The sequence below is a fragment of the Mirounga leonina genome, unplaced genomic scaffold (genome assembly GCF_011800145.1).
Source record: "Mirounga leonina isolate KUSES-001 unplaced genomic scaffold, KU_Mleo_1.0 Mir_93, whole genome shotgun sequence".
NCBI lineage: Eukaryota > Metazoa > Chordata > Mammalia > Carnivora > Phocidae > Mirounga > Mirounga leonina.
This window is the reverse complement of record NW_023270854.1, coordinates 985,852-1,003,514: the sequence shown is the minus strand read 5'-3', so window position 1 is coordinate 1,003,514 and position 17,663 is coordinate 985,852. Positions and strand designations below refer to the sequence as shown.

The 17,663-nt window shown below is 42.7% G+C and overlaps 1 pseudogene; it reads right to left on the bottom strand.

The window, feature by feature from the left end:
- Nucleotides 1–11,735, bottom strand: part of LOC118004712 — a 14,221-nt pseudogene extending 2,486 nt beyond the window's left edge.
- Between the last annotated feature and the right edge of the window lie 5,928 nt (nucleotides 11,736–17,663).

Here is a 17,663-nt window from a genome sequence, read left to right as displayed (position 1 = left end):
GGCGTGCGGCTGCGGCGCCCCCGCGCGAGCCCGGCGGGCGGAGCGCCCGTCCCGCGCACACTGCCGGGGCCCGAGCCTCCGCGCGGCTCCAGCGGGGACGGGGACGCGCAGACACGAAGCGCAGACCTGCGTGGGCAGCACGGCCTGTCGCAAATGCCGAGGGTTCGGCGTCGGTGCCGGGGGCAGGTGCGCTTAGCCCCGCGCTTGTTGGCCGGAGGCTGTGCTTTCCGCGAAGGGGAAGCGGGACTTCCCAGGCTAGGCTGTTCGGCGGGACCGCACTTCAGCTGCACGTTTAAAGCCCAGACCGTTCGATTGAAATGGAAGCCGCCTCCCCTGGCTGGTTTCAGCTCACGTTTAACGTATTTCTCGCCCGCAGAGAGGAGTACTGCGTCTTATGAAAAGGAACTTATGAAAAGAGGAAGTCCTGCCTTCTACAGTTGATCGAAATTTTATTCCTAAGGAGTTGTAGAAGCAATTAACTTTTTTTTTTTAAGATTTTATTTATTTATTTGAGAGAATGAGAGAGACAGAGAGCTCATGAGGGGGGGGAGGGTCAGAGGGAGAAGCCGACTCCCCGCCGAGCAGGGAGCCGGATGCGGGACTCCAGGATCATGACCCGAGCCGAAGGCAGTCGCCCAACCGACTGAGCCACCCAGGCGCCCCTGCGATTAACTCTTTTAAAAAAAGATTTATTTATTTGAGAGAGAGTGCGCGTGCGTGCGGGGGGAGGGTCAGAGCGAGAGCGAGAATCTCAAGCAGACTCCCCACTGAGCGTGGAGCCCTAGGCGGGGCTTGATCCCACCACCTGAGATCAGGACCTGAGCTGAAATCAAGAGTTGGGCAGGTGCCCCGAAGCTGTTAACTTTTAGTACAGAGGAGGAAAAAGAACATTTCAATATCCAGTTGCTTCAGGATTCGAGTTTTAGAGTGACTTTTGTTCTGGGCTATTTGAGAAGCTGTAACATAGAGTCAGAAAGTATGGTCATGTAGAGCTGAATTGCATCGCGGCTCATTCACCGACTAGCTGTTGGATCTCATTAACCTGAACCCGCATTTCGTGGGATGTAAAATGGGGGGGATACTGTTGTTTTCCTACAGGATGGTGAAGGGTTACAGGAGAACCTGCTAAGGTGCCTGTGTTCAGTGTTTGGCCAGAAGTACCGTTTCTCTTTTCCTCCTTGATAGTACCTATAACAGTGATTGCGTCAGTAATTCTGAGTGGTTGATTTTGGGAGATCATTGTTTGGAAATATGCTACTTATTTCACAATAGGTTTCCGTCGCGGTTTGCATCTCAGTTTTTGCTGCAGGTATTTTGAAGCTCTGTCATTTGGTGTGTACATATTTAGGATTCTTATGTCTTTTGGTAGAGTGTTTCTTTTATTACATAATGTTCTTCTTTTTTCTGGTAATTTTCTTTGCTCTGAAATCTCCTCCTGCTTTATTGTGGATTAATGTTTGCATGGTGTTCGCTTTCAACCTCAGTTGAATTTGAATTGAGTCTCTTTGTTGGATCCTGGTTTTCCATTATGCACTCTGTCATTCTCTGGATTGGTGTATTTAGACCCTTTACATTTAAGTTAATTATTGCTACATTAGAGCTGTAGGTGCTATTTTATTATTTGTTTATTTTGTTTCTTCTGATTTTCATTCCTCTTCTGTTTCTCTTTTTGACTTCCTTTAGGTTATTTGAACTTTTTTTGGGTATCTCTACAGGGTTTTTGAGTGTAAGTCTCTGTGTAGTTTTTGTAGTGTGTGCTCTATTGGGTATTGCAGTATACGTATGTGACTTATCACCATGGGGCGTTGGGATTAGTATTTTAGTCTGTGGAGTACAGACTGTGTAAACCTTACTTGCGTTTTGGTCCCTTTACCCATCTTCTCCCCCTACACTTTAAATATCATATCTTGAGTATCAGATGGTGTTACACTTTTTGTTTAAATCATCAAATATTTATAAAACTCATGATCATAAGGGATAGTCTAATGTACGTACCCATGTTTTTGCTCTTTCTGTTGTTCCTTCCTGGTATTCCAGGATTTTTTTTTCCCCATTCTTTTCTATTTGAAGTGCTTCCTATAGCCAATTTTGAAATTTCTTCCACCTTAGGATGTTTTTATTTCCCCTTCATTCCTGAAGGATGGATGTATTGGATATAGAATTCCTGGTTGACAGTTCTTTCATTAGCCTTGAAAACTGGTTACTGTCCACCTCACCTTCATGATTCCTGTTGAGAAGCTCACTGCCGCTCAAGATGGTGTTTCCCTGTGGGTAACGTGTCATTTCTCTCTGATTGCTTTCAAGGTTTTATTTGTTTTTCATTTTTACAAGTTTAACTGTGATGTATCTTGGTGTGGATTTCTTTTGGTTTATCTTGGTTGGTATTTAGTAAGAGTTTTTAATCTGTTGGGTTTTGTTTCACCAAAGTTAGGGAGTTTCTTCAAGGACTCTGGTTTCCACTGTCTTCTCTCTCTCCTGCTGGTACTGGCGTGATACAAATGTTGGGTCTTTTGTTAGTGTTACATAATTCCCTTAGGTCCCCCCCCCCCCCCCCGGTTTCTTTTTCCTGTGTTAAGATTATGTGAATTGTATTGATTTGTTCTCAAATTTCCTAATTCTGTCCTTTGTCATCTTCACTCTTCTATTGATCCCATGGAGCAGTGTTTCATTTTCACTAGTGTATTTGTCAGTTTTGTAATTTCTGTTTGTTTCAAGAGAGTTTGTTATTGCTTGTTGAAGCATGTATATGTTTGTGAAATAAGTAGCATATTTCCACACAATGATCTCCCAAAATCAACCACTCAGAATTACTGACGCAATCACTGTTATAGGTACTATCAAGGAGGAAAAGAGAAACGGTAAAATGATTGTCACATAATTCCAGTATCCGAGTTAATTTGAGTTTTGGTGTGTCTGTTGATCATCTTTTCTAACTCACACTGTGAATCTTCTGGTTCTTGGTATGACTGATGATTTTTTATTTTATCCTGGACATTTTGTCTATTATGTCTGGAGAATGTGGGTTCTGTTTATATCTTTTACTTGAGCAGGTGATTGCCCTATTTAAATTTACCCTGTAGGCCCTGGCCTACATTTGTGAGCTGTGATTCCAGTGACAGTTTAATTTTGTGCTACAGTTTTTGGTGTGCTTGGTTTATGTGGTGTACTGGGACTCTTTCTTGTCTCTGCTTACACTGCTGAGAGGAAGAGGCGATTTCCCCAGGCCCAGTGTCTCTTGGTAAGAGAAGGAACGGTCAGTCCGCGTGATGAAAAGGCTTTGTTGGATGGGCAGTGGTTGTACCCGCTCTGCATGTACCTGCTGGCTGTTCTGGTGTGTCTGGTTAGGGGGGAGTCTCAGCACCACTGTGGCCGTTGGAATCCCTCTTGCTGGTGCTTCCTGCTGCTCTGGTCTCTGGTGGCAGAGGAGGGGAGTTCAGGCCCTGAATAGCAGCAGTTTCCTGGACTGGCTGCTTCTGAAGTGGGGCTGTGCTTGGTGATGCTGCCTGGTTTCCCTCCTGGTGAGAGAGGGGCGTCTCGGCCCATGGGGACCCAGGGGCTTTCTGAGGCTTCTAACCTGTTTTTGTGGCAGGGTTCCTCTAACTGCTGCTGCCCAGATGCACCACTGTCCCTTGATGGGACAGGGGAGTCTTAGGTCCGTGGGGAAGGACGCCATTTCCCACGGCACTTGTTGATCTCTCTTGCTGGTGGTGGTGGACTCTTGCTCCCTCCAGGGGAGGAGTGATCTTTCTGGGCTGCCTTTTCTTGCTAGGTTGGGAGTTAGGTAATGCCAGGCCTATCTCCTTCCTTCTGTTGGGTGAGGGCATGTAGGATGTCCCGCCACTGTATCGTTTCTCAGTCCTTGGTCCCAAGCCCCCCCAACCCTCTTCCTCTTAACTGCTGCCTTCTTACCACCTTCCAGAGCTCTCCTTTGTTTGGCTCTTGCTTTATTTCCAAGCTTATAGTTGGACTTAGGTAAGAGGAGCAGGGAGAGATGGATCTTGACTGGAAGTTGTGCTTTTACATTATTTTGTGAAGGTTGGTTGTATTTTATCATAATAACATATAGTAAAAGGCTAATGAGAATATACTGTGGCTCTGTACTCCACTTATTCCTTCCTCCTTACCCCAGCCTCTCACCCCCAAGGCACTTATCTTGGATTCTTCTAGTTGTATCTTCTGACATTTAAAATCTCCGTATTTCAGTGGCTATATTCCTGACTGTCAACATCGAAAATTACTTTTCTTTTGAAGCCTTCCATTATCTCAACCCCAGCCAGGATAGAATTAGATGTCCCTGCTGGCTCCTACAGGCTCCTGTTCCCCTCAGAACACAGATTGCACTTGACTGTAAATGTCTCTTTTCCATGAATGGAACGGCAGTGACTGTCAGATGTTACCCCTGATGCCTGGCCTCATGAGATGACTTGGAAAGTGTTCCCTTCTCTCCTGCTTTCTGGAAGATACAAATACAGTTGCTCTCTTCTTTAAATGTTTGGTAGAATTTCCAGTGAAACCGTCTGGAACTAGAGATTTCTTTTTTGGGTGTTTCAGTTTACAAACTCAGTTCTTTAATAGTTAACTAGGCTATTCAAATGAGCTATTTTGTTTGGGGTGAGTTGTGATTGTGCCCATTGAGGAATTGGTCCTTTTCAGGAAAGTTGCCATATTTATGTGTGTAGTGTTGTTTGTAATATATTCTCTTACTATCTTTTTGATGTTGTTTCATTCAGATATTGGTGGTTTGTGCCTTCACTCTTGTTGGTTAGTCTTACCAGAGGTTTGATTTTTTTCAAAGAGCCATCTTTTATTTTTCTTATTTTTTCTGTAGTTGTCTATTTTCAGTTTTATTAATTTCTGTGCTTTATTTTTCCTTCTTTTTGCTTGCTTTTTTAGGTTTTATTTTTTATCTTCTCATTCTTGTTTCTTATGGTGGGAGTTTAGATTATTGACTGGAGACTTTTCCTCTTTTTTTAACATAAGGATTTTGTGCTGTAAATTTCCCTCTCAGCACTGATTTATCTGTGTCCCACAAATTTTGGCATTTTGTTTTACTTTGAGACTTCCCCTTTGTCTCATGGATTACTTAGGAATGTGTATGGAAAATTTGCTGTTATTTTTCTGTTACTAATTTCTAGCATGATTTCTTTGTGGTTAAAGAACATGCTTCGTGTTACTTCATTTAATTTTGGTGGTTTGTCTTGTGACCAAGAATATGGTCTATACTGGAAGAATTTCAGGGCCCAAAAGAAGGTGTATTGTGCTCTTGTTGGGTGAAATGTTCTGAAATGTTGATGAGATCCTGTTATCTTTGTTAATTTATGGTCTGGTTGTTCTCTTGGTTGTTGAGGGTGGGTTGTTGAAGTCTCTAACTTTAATTGTGCATTTGTGTATTTTTCCTTTTGATTTTATCAATTTTTACTTTACTGTTTTGCCAGTCTGTCATTTGGTGCAGACATGTTTGGGATTGCTCTGTTTTGATGGACTGACGCTTTCATTATTTTATAATTTCCATCTGTCTCTAGTAATATTTTTGCTCTGGGCTTTACTTTTTCTGATATTAATATAGCCACTCATGCTTTCTTTTGATTAATGTTTACCTGGCATATAATTTTCCATCCTTTTACTTTCAGCCTACTTATATTTGAGGTAAGTTTCTTGTAGTCAGCATATGGTTGGCTTATGTTTTTTATCCACTGTGCCAATCTCTGTCTTATGAGTGATATATTTAGAACATTTATGTTCAGTGTAATGATTGCCAAGGTAGGGCTTATATCTGCCATTTTCCTTTTTGATTGCTGTGTTGTTTCTTTGTTTTCTTTTTCCTGTTTTTCTGTGGGTTACTTGAACAATTTTGAGAATTCCATTTTGATTTACCTATGGTGGTTTTCCATTGTATCTCATTGTATAAATATTATTTAGTGGTAGTTCTAGATACGACATTATACATATGTGACTCATCACAGTATTCTGGTGTTGGTATTTTATCGGTGTTAGTAAAGTGAAGAATCGGTACCTCTTTACATCCCTTTATTCATCCTTACTGGTAAAGTAATTATCTTGTACAATTACATAAATATTTTAATTTTGCAAAAGTACGTAAATATTTCCTTTACATATGACTAGAGTTACACATCAGACAGTGTTAATTTTTCTCTCTCTCAAACATAATCTTGAAAACTCAAAAGGAGAAGAAATGCCTATTATATTGACCCATGTTTTCACTATTCCTGTTGTTCTCTTATTTCTTGAAGTTCCTGAATTCCTTATTATTTCTCTTCTAAGAATTCCTTGCTATTCTTTTAGTGTAGGTCTGCTGAAAACAAATTCTCTTAGTTTTCTTTCATCTTAGAAGGTCTTATTTCTCCTTCATTCCTGAAGGGTAATTTTACCAGATATACAATTTGGGGTTGACAGTCCTTTTTCTATTTTAGCACTTGGAAAATGTTATGCTACTTCTTTCTGGCCTCCATGATTTCTGATGAGAAATCTGATGTCATTGGAATGTTTTCTTTTCCCGTGGGTAAGATGTCATTTCCCAGTGCTTCCAAGCTTTTTTTCTTGTCTTTAGTTCAGTAGTTTGATTATTATGGGTCTTGGCATAGATTTCTTTGGGTTTATACTGTTTGGGGTTCACATAGCATATTGAATCTGCAAGTTTACATCTTTTGTCAAGTTAGGAGTTTTCAGCCATTATTTGTCTAAATACTTTTTTAGTCCCACCCTCTTTCATCTCTTCTAACACTCTCTCTGGAGACACCTTGTGAGATCTTTTCTTGTGTCTTAAATGTCCTGAGTTTCTCATTTGTTTTAAGTCCATTTTCTGTCCAGATTGGTTTCTGTTGTTTATTCTTCAGTTTCATTGATTTTTCTTTGTCTCTTCTTTTCTGCCCCTGAACCCTACGCATTAAGTTTTCAAATCTCCGTTATTGTATTTTTTAGTTTTAGAATTTCCATTTGATTCTTCTTCATATTAGCTTTCTTTGCTGAAATAGCTGTTTGTTTCTTTTCTTTTTTTTTTTTTTTTAAAGATTTTATTTATTTGACAGAGAGAGACACAGCGAGAGAGGGAACACAAGCAGGGGGAGTGGGAGAGGGAGAAGCAGGCTTTCCGCTGAGCAGGGAGCCCGATGCGGGGCTCGATCCCAGGACCCTGGGTTCATGACCTGAGCCGAAGGCAGACGCTTAATGACTGAGCCACCCAGGCGCCCCTGTTTGTTTTCATTTGCTTCAAGTATGTTTGTAATTGCCCATAGACACATTTTTATGATGGATATTTTAGAATCCTTGTCAGATAATTTCAACATATGCATCCCTTTGATGTTGGCATTTGTTGATTATTTTTCCTTCAGGAGTAGAGATTTTCCTGGCTTTTGGTCCTTTTTTTTTTTAAATTGTATCCTGGACATTTTGGGTATTATGCTGTGAGGTTCTGGACTTTATTTAAATAATCTTCTGTTTTATCAGGCCTCCTCTAACACCACTTGGGACTGGGGGGTAGGGAGGTGGGATGAGGTGGTGCTGCCTTGTTGCTGGCAGGTGGGGTGAAAGCCGGGTTCCCTTTGACACCTGGGAGAAGAGGGTGCCCCCTTTACCGCTGGGCAGAGATGGGGTCTGCGGTGCTGCGTGGGGCTCTGCTGATGTCCCCTTGTCTGGGAAGGGGAGGAGTGCCTGTTTATTGCAGCCTCTGGCCTCCTGCAGTATGGCCTGGGGGGCCTTTACGTCTGGGTTCCTGTGACAGTGGTAGGGATGGGCAGGAGGGCCCGGGCTGTTCTTGGGGCTCTCTTTGGTTTATGTCCGTGGTTTTTCTGGCTGCTGACTCTCTGGTACACAATTCGGGATAAATGAGGCCGAAGGAGCGCATTGGGAGCTCAACTGTTGTGTGACCTCTGGAGTCCGGGTCCCTCCTGGTCTGCCTCCTTCTCTTCACCTTTCCCTCTGTCATTTCCAGGGTTATAGCTGTGCTTATGGGGGAGGTGGGGGGAGGGCATCTGCTCAAGTCTTGTTCTGGAACTGGCAGGAAGGAGTCATTTACCTTTGTTCTGTTTTTGTCTTTACTCTTTGTATTTGAAAGTCAGTCTTATTATTTATTTTTCCATTCACTAACAAGTTTTGGCTACAGGTCTCCCGTTTAGAGTGTAAAATTCAGGGTTTTATGTATTCACAGGTGAATGCAGCCATCACCACAGGCAGGGTTGGAGGATTTTCTTCACCTCTGAGAGAGACCTAGCGCCCTGCCTCTCAGCACCCCCTGCACCCCATCTCTGGAGGTTTTCTTATTGCAGTGAGATGTACTTAACAAAGCTAACTGTGTTTAGGGTACTTTTGACTTAATATATAATAAATCTCTAATTTCATACTTCAGAACTGTAAAGTGAGTAGATTAAAGTTTTATATCAAAATTATGGCTTTTCTAGTATTTCTGTTTTGGGAAATCTGTAAATTAGAATACAGCTAAAAAATAGATAAAAAAATAAAAAGTGCAAATTCAGTCTTATATTTCCAAGAACAAAAGTTTATATTATGAGGTCTTTTTCTTCCACATTGGCAATTGAAAGCTAATTGGTTGTTAGAAAAACAGCTTTGATATGGGCTTTTCTTGCTTTGTGAGCTTTAAAAGGCTTTTTCTTTGACCATATAAAAATGTCTTTTTGTGTTCATAATGTATAAGGAATTGTAGTAATGTATTTTAAAGGTTCTCAGGTTTTCCTTAGAGTCAAACTACTTTTATTTCATTATAATCATACTACTTTAGGACACAATATATTTAAAATATAGTGATCATAAATTGTTACAACCTGTATAAAATTTTTCATCATTGGGTTTGTACTTTATGAAAATTTCAAGGGGACAAATTGATATGATTTGAGTATGGTTAATACAGGAGGATGTTCTTGGTTTTTTGCGGGGGATTAGGGGTTTTTTTTTGGAAGTTATTAGGTGAATGAAATGCTGTGTCCCACGCATAGTATTTAATAGTTCAGTAAGAGTGCAATTACTTGTTAAGATCATATTCTGTGAACTAATGTGAGGCATTGATTTTCTTTTTGCAGTATGTATAGTTGAATAAAAGTAAGGTATTTGTTACTTGATATTTTTCATTTCTGTCTTTTAAATGGTACCGGTGTCATTCAAATTATCTTCACATTTGAAAAAAGAATGACGGACACTGGACATCACTTTGTTTATCCATGTCTGTTAGTACCTTTCCTTTGCTTCACGTTGCAGTGTGGCTTTTGGCCCTGCCTAGAGTCATTTGCAGTATTACAATAGTTAAACTTTACTGTTTGAGAAGAGAGTCATGCTGAGAACAGATGGCTATTGTCTGATTATCTCTAAAATAGTAGTGTGTTTCTTAATAGAGGCAACACAGTTTTTTTAATGCTAGTTTTCTCATTCTGAGTGTCTATACACAGTTTTCTCTGAATCTTAAAAATTTTACATTTATGATGATGATCTAAAAAATGCCTTTACTCTAGTTATAAAGATGAAACTTCTTTTTTGTGATGATTCACAGCTGAAAAGGTTTTTCCAAGTACCAAATGATTCTTCCTTTGTTTTTTTTTTTAAGATTTATTTATTTATTTATTTGATAGAGAGTGAGAGAAAGAGAGAGCACAAGCAGGGGGAGGGGCAGAGGGAGAAGGAGAAGCAGATTCTGGGAGTCCAATGTGGGACTTGATTCCAGGACTCTGGGATCATGACCTGAGCCGAAGGCAGACGCTTAGCCTACTGAGCCACCCAGGCACCCCTACTAAATGATTCTTAAGATAGCATTTATCAAAGTGCTCAGGCCCAGGACTCCTTGGAATCAGAGACATATTTTTAAGGATCTGTAGTTCACTCGAGTTTATGAAATTCTTTAAACCTGCCAGAACAGATATGTTTCACTTCATTTTCTACAACTGACAGTATTAGCATGAAGATAGATTTGGTGATTGTGAACATCATAGTTTTAGGTAACTGGATTATGTGTCCTGAGCTAATTGGCCCACTTATCTTTTAATTTCTGGATTGGCATTTACATAATATTAGATATTGTCCCATTAACTCTAATTTAGAAGCTTGTTTCAATTCATGTATAGTGTTGGTGTAATTCTTATGTTAAGAAATTGGTATTGAGGTTTTTTACAGAACACGTGGAAGAGGAGTCGGTGGCTCCGAGGTTACTGTGTATATAGTCCACGTGGGGGGCATCTCTGGGCGTGGGGACTGACTGGCCCTTGCCCTTCTTGCTTGTTTTTACTGCTAAGGTCAGGGCGTGCTTTTCAGGCAATGTTCCTTTACCTTTTTTTTTTTTTTTTTTTTTTTTTACAACTATTCTGCTGTTTATCTCCTCTGCTACTGTAGGAAGGGAAGAGTCCCAATTTCCCAGTATACAGTTTTGCTGCTTATTAATGACTCATCAGTGACACACTTGAACACGGAAGCTGTGTTTGATGAAGGAAACACACACATTTCTTTATAGCACTTTGTTGCTTTGTTTTTCTACTTTATTAATATGTAGGCAAAGAGGGCAGTGTTTATTTTTCTTAAAGAAGGTTTAAGCATTAGGCATATTTTAAATGGTTTCTCCCTTTACTATCAGTTGGCTTCTCAGAAATGCTTCTCATTAAAATGGAAACAGTAAGGCTGTTAGATACTTAGTGTGAGTTTAAGCTAGTTATTGTATTGACCTACTTTTACTTTTACTTAGATACACGTAAATTATGCACCTTCTAGTACTTGAGTGTTTTTTGTTGAAAGTTCCCAATTTTTCTAAACCTTTGGCAGCAGCTAAGAGAGCTGTCTCCATTTCTTAGTGTGGCAGTACTCTTGGGTTTGGTATCATCTGTTCTGTCGTCTTTGTTCACATTGTTTTTACTCATTTTAAAAATATGTTTCTAGAATTATACTTAATTGCTGGAAACGTTGATTTTTCTTGAGTGACAAACCAATTAAGTGTGTATGACACTAGGCAACAAAGACACACAGGATTTTCTGCTTATCCTGTCTCTGAAAAAATCCATTATTCATCATCTTATTGTTTTTAAATACTGAGGTAAAATTTTCAATACAATAGGAAAATTGCTTTGGAAATGGAATAAATTGCTTGCCAGTTCAAAGGCTCCATCTCTGAAGTGGAGGTTACTAAACATGATGTTGCTTATGTTCATTATCTTTCAGACTCTTTGTACTACTTTTCTAGCATTAAACTTGATGAGATTGTGACTTTTGCTAAAATGCCACACAATCGCTGAAAGAACTTAATGAAAAAGACTAAAAATCTCATTTTGTATACCATATTATAATATATTTAAGTGGCGTTTTGAATTTTAATTGCATTTTGTATAAATATGCATTTTCTAGTTGACTGTTTTAAAAGAAGTGATCTTATGCAGAGAATGAGAAAAAAGGAATTTTTCTGAGGAAACCTATTAACTCTCTCTTAGGCCCGCTACCTCACAGCTGAGAGGAGCTTTTGCGTGAGCCTCTGAAATGATGAGTCTCCTGTTGTGGGACTGTTGTGGTGGTGCTGTGGATGGTGACTGGCGCGAGGGGGCCCTTGGTGCCGGTCGGAGGCGAGGACAGGTGCTGCCGCTCCTCACTGTGACCCTCGGAAGGCCCTCCCTCCGCCTTATTACTGTCAGCGACAGCGCGTGGTCGTCCGACACCTGTGACCAGATCTCATCGCTGATACTAAAGTCTTCCGTGCTTTTGGGGTGGACTTTTAAGCAGCACAGCACAGTAATGGTCATCTTTGTAGATCAGTCTTGTATACATTTTTCATGTTTTCAAATATTTGTTTTCATGGGATAATTAGAACCTGTGGTTAAAGTTACATTACAGAAAAAGGGCTGTCAATGCATTTTCACAAACTGTCCTCCATAAAAGTTGTTCACACTCTTGCTAGCCATTAAGAGTGCTTCGTTATCCAAGACTGTTAAGAACGCTAAGGGTGAAGAATTTTTTTCAGTTGTTTTAATTTGGTGTTTTAGAAGTTCTCTTGAAAACAAAGATTACTCCTAGTGTTAAAGCCTTCCACTGAGAATTAAAGCGACACTCCTTATACCGACAGGCCAGGCCCATGGGACTCACCCCTGCCCACCTCTCCAGCCGCATCCGGTGGCCCTCCCGTGGCTTGCCCACTCCAGCTGCCCTGGCCTTCTCTCCAGTCCTGAGCCCTCAAGGCTCTGCAGCCCCTTCCAGGTCTCCCAAGACCTTCTGTGGTTGGTTCCTTTCAGGCATGTGTCCCTCTTGAGAGTCGGCTTCCTTCTGGCCGACTCGGCTTCCTTCTGGCCCTCGCGCCTTCTTTGTTATAGTCTTCCCAACACTTCTCCCTTTGCAAGTAGCCAGCCCCCTTCTTGTGTTTGTCCTGTCTGTCCTGCAGCCCTCGGGACAGTGCTCACACAGGGCAGTCCCTTAGGTGTGTGTGGGAAGGGTTGGAGTTCCTAATGTGGCTGCACATAATTCTCTAAGTACAACTGTATTTCTTTTTTTATGAATTGTCTTTGCTCATCTGTCATTCAAAGTGTTTGCTTTTTTTAAATTTTATTTGTGAGAACTGTTTCTGAGGAATGGTTTTACTGTCACGTGCTGTAAAAGTTTCTCATTTGCTCTGAACTTTTCTTCTTGGACCATGCAGAATACAGGCACCCTGGGTGCCCGGCTGTGGGAAGGGCTCCGCAGACCCCAGCCCCCTTCTCCAGGGCCTCACAGTCCCGAGGCCTTCAGGAGTGTTCTTTCTCCTTCTGGTGTTTGGTCTCACTGACAGACCAGCTCCCCAAGTGATCAGACTCTTGCCTGAATATGCCTGGCGTGTGAGGATCTGGCTTTTCCAGGAGAGCCATACCGATTCTAGTGCCTTAACTGTGGCAGCCGGCAGGAGGGTGAGGGGAAGGGGCCTGGTGGTGCGCTCAGGCAGACCCCAGGGGTAGAAACCAGCTTCGTATGTTGGAGATGCGGGTAATGATGAGGAAATATCCATCTGCCAGGGGTTACGTGGCTGCTAGGGAGCCGGATACCAGCAATATTTATAGAATTTGTTCCTTTTTAAAAAATTTATATCAGGCATAAAATTTACCATCTTAACCACGTCTACCCAAGCGTGCGGTGCAGTGGCCGTGAGCACATTCACGCTGTTGGACTGCTGTCTTCACCTCCCGCCCCCAGGCCTCCTTCCTCGTCCCAAACCCGAGCTCTGCACCCGTGAGACGCCGCGCTGTCCCCTTCCCGGCCCCCGTCGCCTCTCTGTACCTCTGTGTCTGTGCAGTTGACTGCTGTCACCTCGCGGAAGTGGAGCCCTTCAAGGTCTGTCTTGTGTCTGGCTTATTTCACTGAGCGAGATGTTTTCAAGCTTCGTGCCATAGCACGCGTCACATTCCCTACTTCTTTTAAACTGAGTGATGTCACATTGTATGGAGAGACCACATTTGGTCTTGGACATTTCAGTTATTGGACATTTCAGTTATTTTTCTTTTTTATAGTAAGAATTTTCTGTGGTAATTGTCTAAAACTAGGAATTAAATAAACGTAGGCGAAGTGTTAGATTCAGGCCTGACAGTTTCAGCAAACACTGGCTGCTGGCTTCTCCTGTCCTTCCTCCTCCTCTCAACGCTGAATTCCTACCTGGGCATCAGGGAAGGGAGGCCAGGCTGGCTTGCACCCACGTTCGTTCGTTGTCCTTCCCTCAGCCTCGCCCTCTCTTTCTCTCCTCCCCTCCCTCCCTCAGGGGGTAGATGTCCCTTGATCTGTAGCAGGGAGGGGTAACCTGAAGATCCAGATGTTCCTTCAGTAGCTTTCAGTCAGTTCCTACTCTATCCTCCTTCCACACCCACTTCAGAGGTCGGCCTGGCACCAGACCCGCCCCTCCAGGGTCCCAAGGTTCTCCTGCTTCCTCGCTGCTGTGCTGAGACTCCTGTTTTTCTTGGATCTGCTTATTTACCATCCATCTATCTGCTTTCTAGCCTTCTGCATTTTGTTATCATCTCTTGTTTTCTGTTCTGTAGGTTTCAGCTTTAAGAAAAAGCAGTATTTTTGGTATTGAAGATAGTCATGTATTTAATCTTCCATTTTTATGGGAAACGTTTTCTAATCCTTTTTACATGTGTGTATGTCTGTCTGTGTCTTCTCTTTCAGAAGACAGCTATTCTGGGCGTCCTAGTCTGCATAGCGGTGTGGACCTCTAGTCGCTCTTCTTACAGGAGTTAATAGTTGTAGTTATCTCGAAGCAGGCTGCCTTCTGTGTCCCAGCTCCAGTTCTAGAATTCCCTTGGATAGTTGTGGCTTAGCTTGGGTGGCTGGCAGTCCTTCCTGAGCTGTGCACTGCCCCTCCTACCTCCCCTACCTTCCCGTATGCAGCGGTCATTCCACACGCACCCTGCTCCTCTACCTGCATGCAGCCCCTGCAGCCTGAGCTCAGTCGGCACCCTCCAAGGGCTAGGTGACTGTCTCGCCAGTTGCCACTGCTATCATTTTAAATTTACTGATGAATGAGTCTGAGCCTGTGAGTTACAAGCTGCGTCTGTTACTGACTGCCGTGTTTTCAGTGTAGGCACACACGTGTTGGTGCTCAGCAGTTGACTGAGTGTATATACCCAGCATAGCCAAATGGCTTGCAGAACATTTGTTCACCTTCCTGTAAGGATTTTGAGAGGTGATCTTCCTTGGGGTCCTCAGCCTAATGTACTCTTTGTATTCCAGTAGTTTCAGAGGTCTCGTGGTTTTCATGTTTTATATGAAGTTATATTGGGAGGAGGAGAAGTGTTAGGGTGGTTAGTGTTTGCTAAGGATCCCCTCACCATCTGCTCAGGCTCATTCTCTGCTTTACGGTCTAAGGGCAGGTGGTCCCTGTATTTGTCATGTGCTGTGTGTCGGTTCCCCTCGATGCCTAACGGGCCCTGCACCGAAGCACCAGAGGGCCCGGGAGAGCCTCAGCACGGGCTGTCGGCACACTTACATCCTCCATGAGGAGAACACCGCTGTCTTCTACTTACCACCCTCTCTTGTCCGAGGGCCGTTTCGCATGAGCGAGGAAAGGTGAGAGCTAGGAAGCGGGGAGCAGGATTGTCAAATTGACTCAGAAAACAAAGAAAACAAAAGCGTGTCATCAGTTGCTGTGCAGTTGTATTAGTGTCCTGTTGCTGTTGTAAATTATCATAAATCTAGTGGCTTAAAACAAACGTATTATTTTCCAGTTCTGAAGGTCAGAACCGTATGGTCTCACACGGTTACAATCAGGGTGTCAACATGCTGCGTCTCCTTCTGTAGGCCCTTGCAGACAGTCCAGTTCCATGTGGCTGTAGGTTAAAGTCCTGTTTTCTTGCGCCCAAATTACTCTAATACAAAACATTTAAGAGATACTACAAGTCAGTGTGGAAGAGATGGACTCTTGCATAAATAACATCGCCATTTCTGTTGTTGTGTAGCGTATACATCCCTGCAAATCTTCGTATTTGGTAGAAGTGCTCACTGAGAGTAACAGGGTTTATGGGCAAAAGTAATTTAGGGCACACCACTGGGGACCACATCACCAACAGAAACAGTCAAGGTCCTGGTGACATTTGCTGAAGAGGCATATTGAGTTCCTGGCCAGTGAAGATTGACCTGTGAGGAGGCTGGTGCCCCGGGAGAGGGTCCTAGTTCCTGGGGTGCCCCCAGTGCACATGCCCCAAATATGCCCAGCTCCACTGAACAGCATGGGGAGCAGCCTTAGCCACAGTTTGTAAGTAGTAGTGCAGGACCCCGTGTGATAGCAAAAGTGAATCGGTGCCAGTGATGACAAGATGCTGTTTTCCTCCCTTTATTTAAGTGAAGGGTTATATGTATTTAGCTCTCGTCTGATGAGGGTGAGGTAAAATTGCTTTTGGCGTTATTCATAGCACTCATAGTGGTGGGAGTTTAAATTTGCATTTGGCAATAATATTCCAAGTGTTTTAGAGCTTATGACTTTATATAACTATTACAGTTCTGGGATTCTTTGAAAGAATTCATGTAAAAATACGGAGAAAGTTCTGTGTACAGATATTTGCACTGAAACATTATTTAGTGGGAAGTTATAAATGTCTTCTCTGTCCAATAGTGGGGGGTAACTCAGTAACCTGTGACTCAATAATCCACTTGCTGGATTATTTTTTAGTTACCACATGTTAAAAAGATGGTAAAAGGAGCTTAGGTAGCAGGTCAGCATTGGCCTTATTGTCCAAGGACATCTTTACAGTCATTGAAGTCCACTTGTGTTTGGATTCTTGACAGCTAGGCACCTGTTTCAAAAATAAAGTTTCAAGAAGGTAGAGGCTTCTGGAATCTTGCCTTCTGACCTTTTCACAGAATCCTAGTAAGCAGAGGACTGCCTGGCACCATCAAGGCATACCTGCACATGCACACGCCCACACACACATGCAGGTGTGTGAACACCCACATGCAGAGATTCCCTGAAGGACTGCTAACAAGATAACTAAGTTTGCACATATGAAGCTTGTTTAGGTACTGTACGTTGTGTATATAGGTCATATACATTTAAAGCTTGTTATGTACTGTAGAAGACGTATTTCAGTAACATTTTATAGGGCAGAATGGAAATAATTCTGTTCTTGGATATTCCTGATTATCTGTAGTAGCACTCACCATTGTCATTCTTTTTTTTTTAAAGATTTTATTTATTTATTTGACAAAGAGAGAGACAGAGAGAGAGAGGGAACACGAGCAGGGGGAGTGGGAGAGAGGGAAGCAGGCTTCCTGCTGAGCAGGGAGCCCGACGCAGGGCTCGATCCCAGGATCCTGGGATTATGACCTGAGCCGAAGGCAGACACTTAACGACTGAGCTACCCAGGCGCCCCTCATTGGTTGTATCTTTTTAATTTCTTTTAATTTGGAGAAATCTTTGTGGTGGTTTTCTTTCTTCTGATGATGTGGCGTTTTTGAAGAGTCCGGGCTGGTGGTCTGTAGCATCTGGATCAGTACCTCCTGGACCTGGCTGTAGTGCTCTTATTTTGTGTGCTTCCCATCACGTGAAAATTAGCCCCAGAGCAGTGCTTCTCAAGCAGCAGAGTGCGAGGGCTCTCGATACCAACTGTAGGCTACTTCCAGAAGTCTCTGGCGCCAAGAATTTCTGTGGACTGCACTTTGAGAACCACTGCTCTGGGATTGAGTAACTGCGGTAGCTGTGTGCGTGTGTTGGACCTGCTTCTTACTGTATCACACCAGCAGGTAGACGTCAGGTTGTCCTGTGATGACTGGTTCTGAGTGTGCGTTCTAGCTTAAGGTGCTGATCTCTAGAACTTCTGCTGTTCTCAAGTTTCCATTTGCAGTTGTGAAGAATTGGATGATTCTCCAGCGTCGTGACAGTTCTGTTCCCAAATGGTGCTTCTGTGCCCCTCCCTCCAAGTATTAGTGGATTTTCCAAATATCTTTCTGTAATTGATTTATTTATTTTTAAATTTATTTTTAAAGATTTTGAGAGACAGAGAAAGAGAGCATGAGCAGGGAGAGAGTGGCAGAGGGAGAAGTAGACGCCCCGCTGAGCAGAGAGCTTGATCCCAGGACCCTGGGATCACGACCTGAGCTGTAGGCAGATGCTTAACTGGCTGAGTCAGCCAGGTGCCCCTGATTTTTTTTTTTTTTAAAGATTTATTTGTTTCAGAGAGAGAGTGCAAGCATGAGTGGGGGGAGGGGAAGAGGGAGAAGCA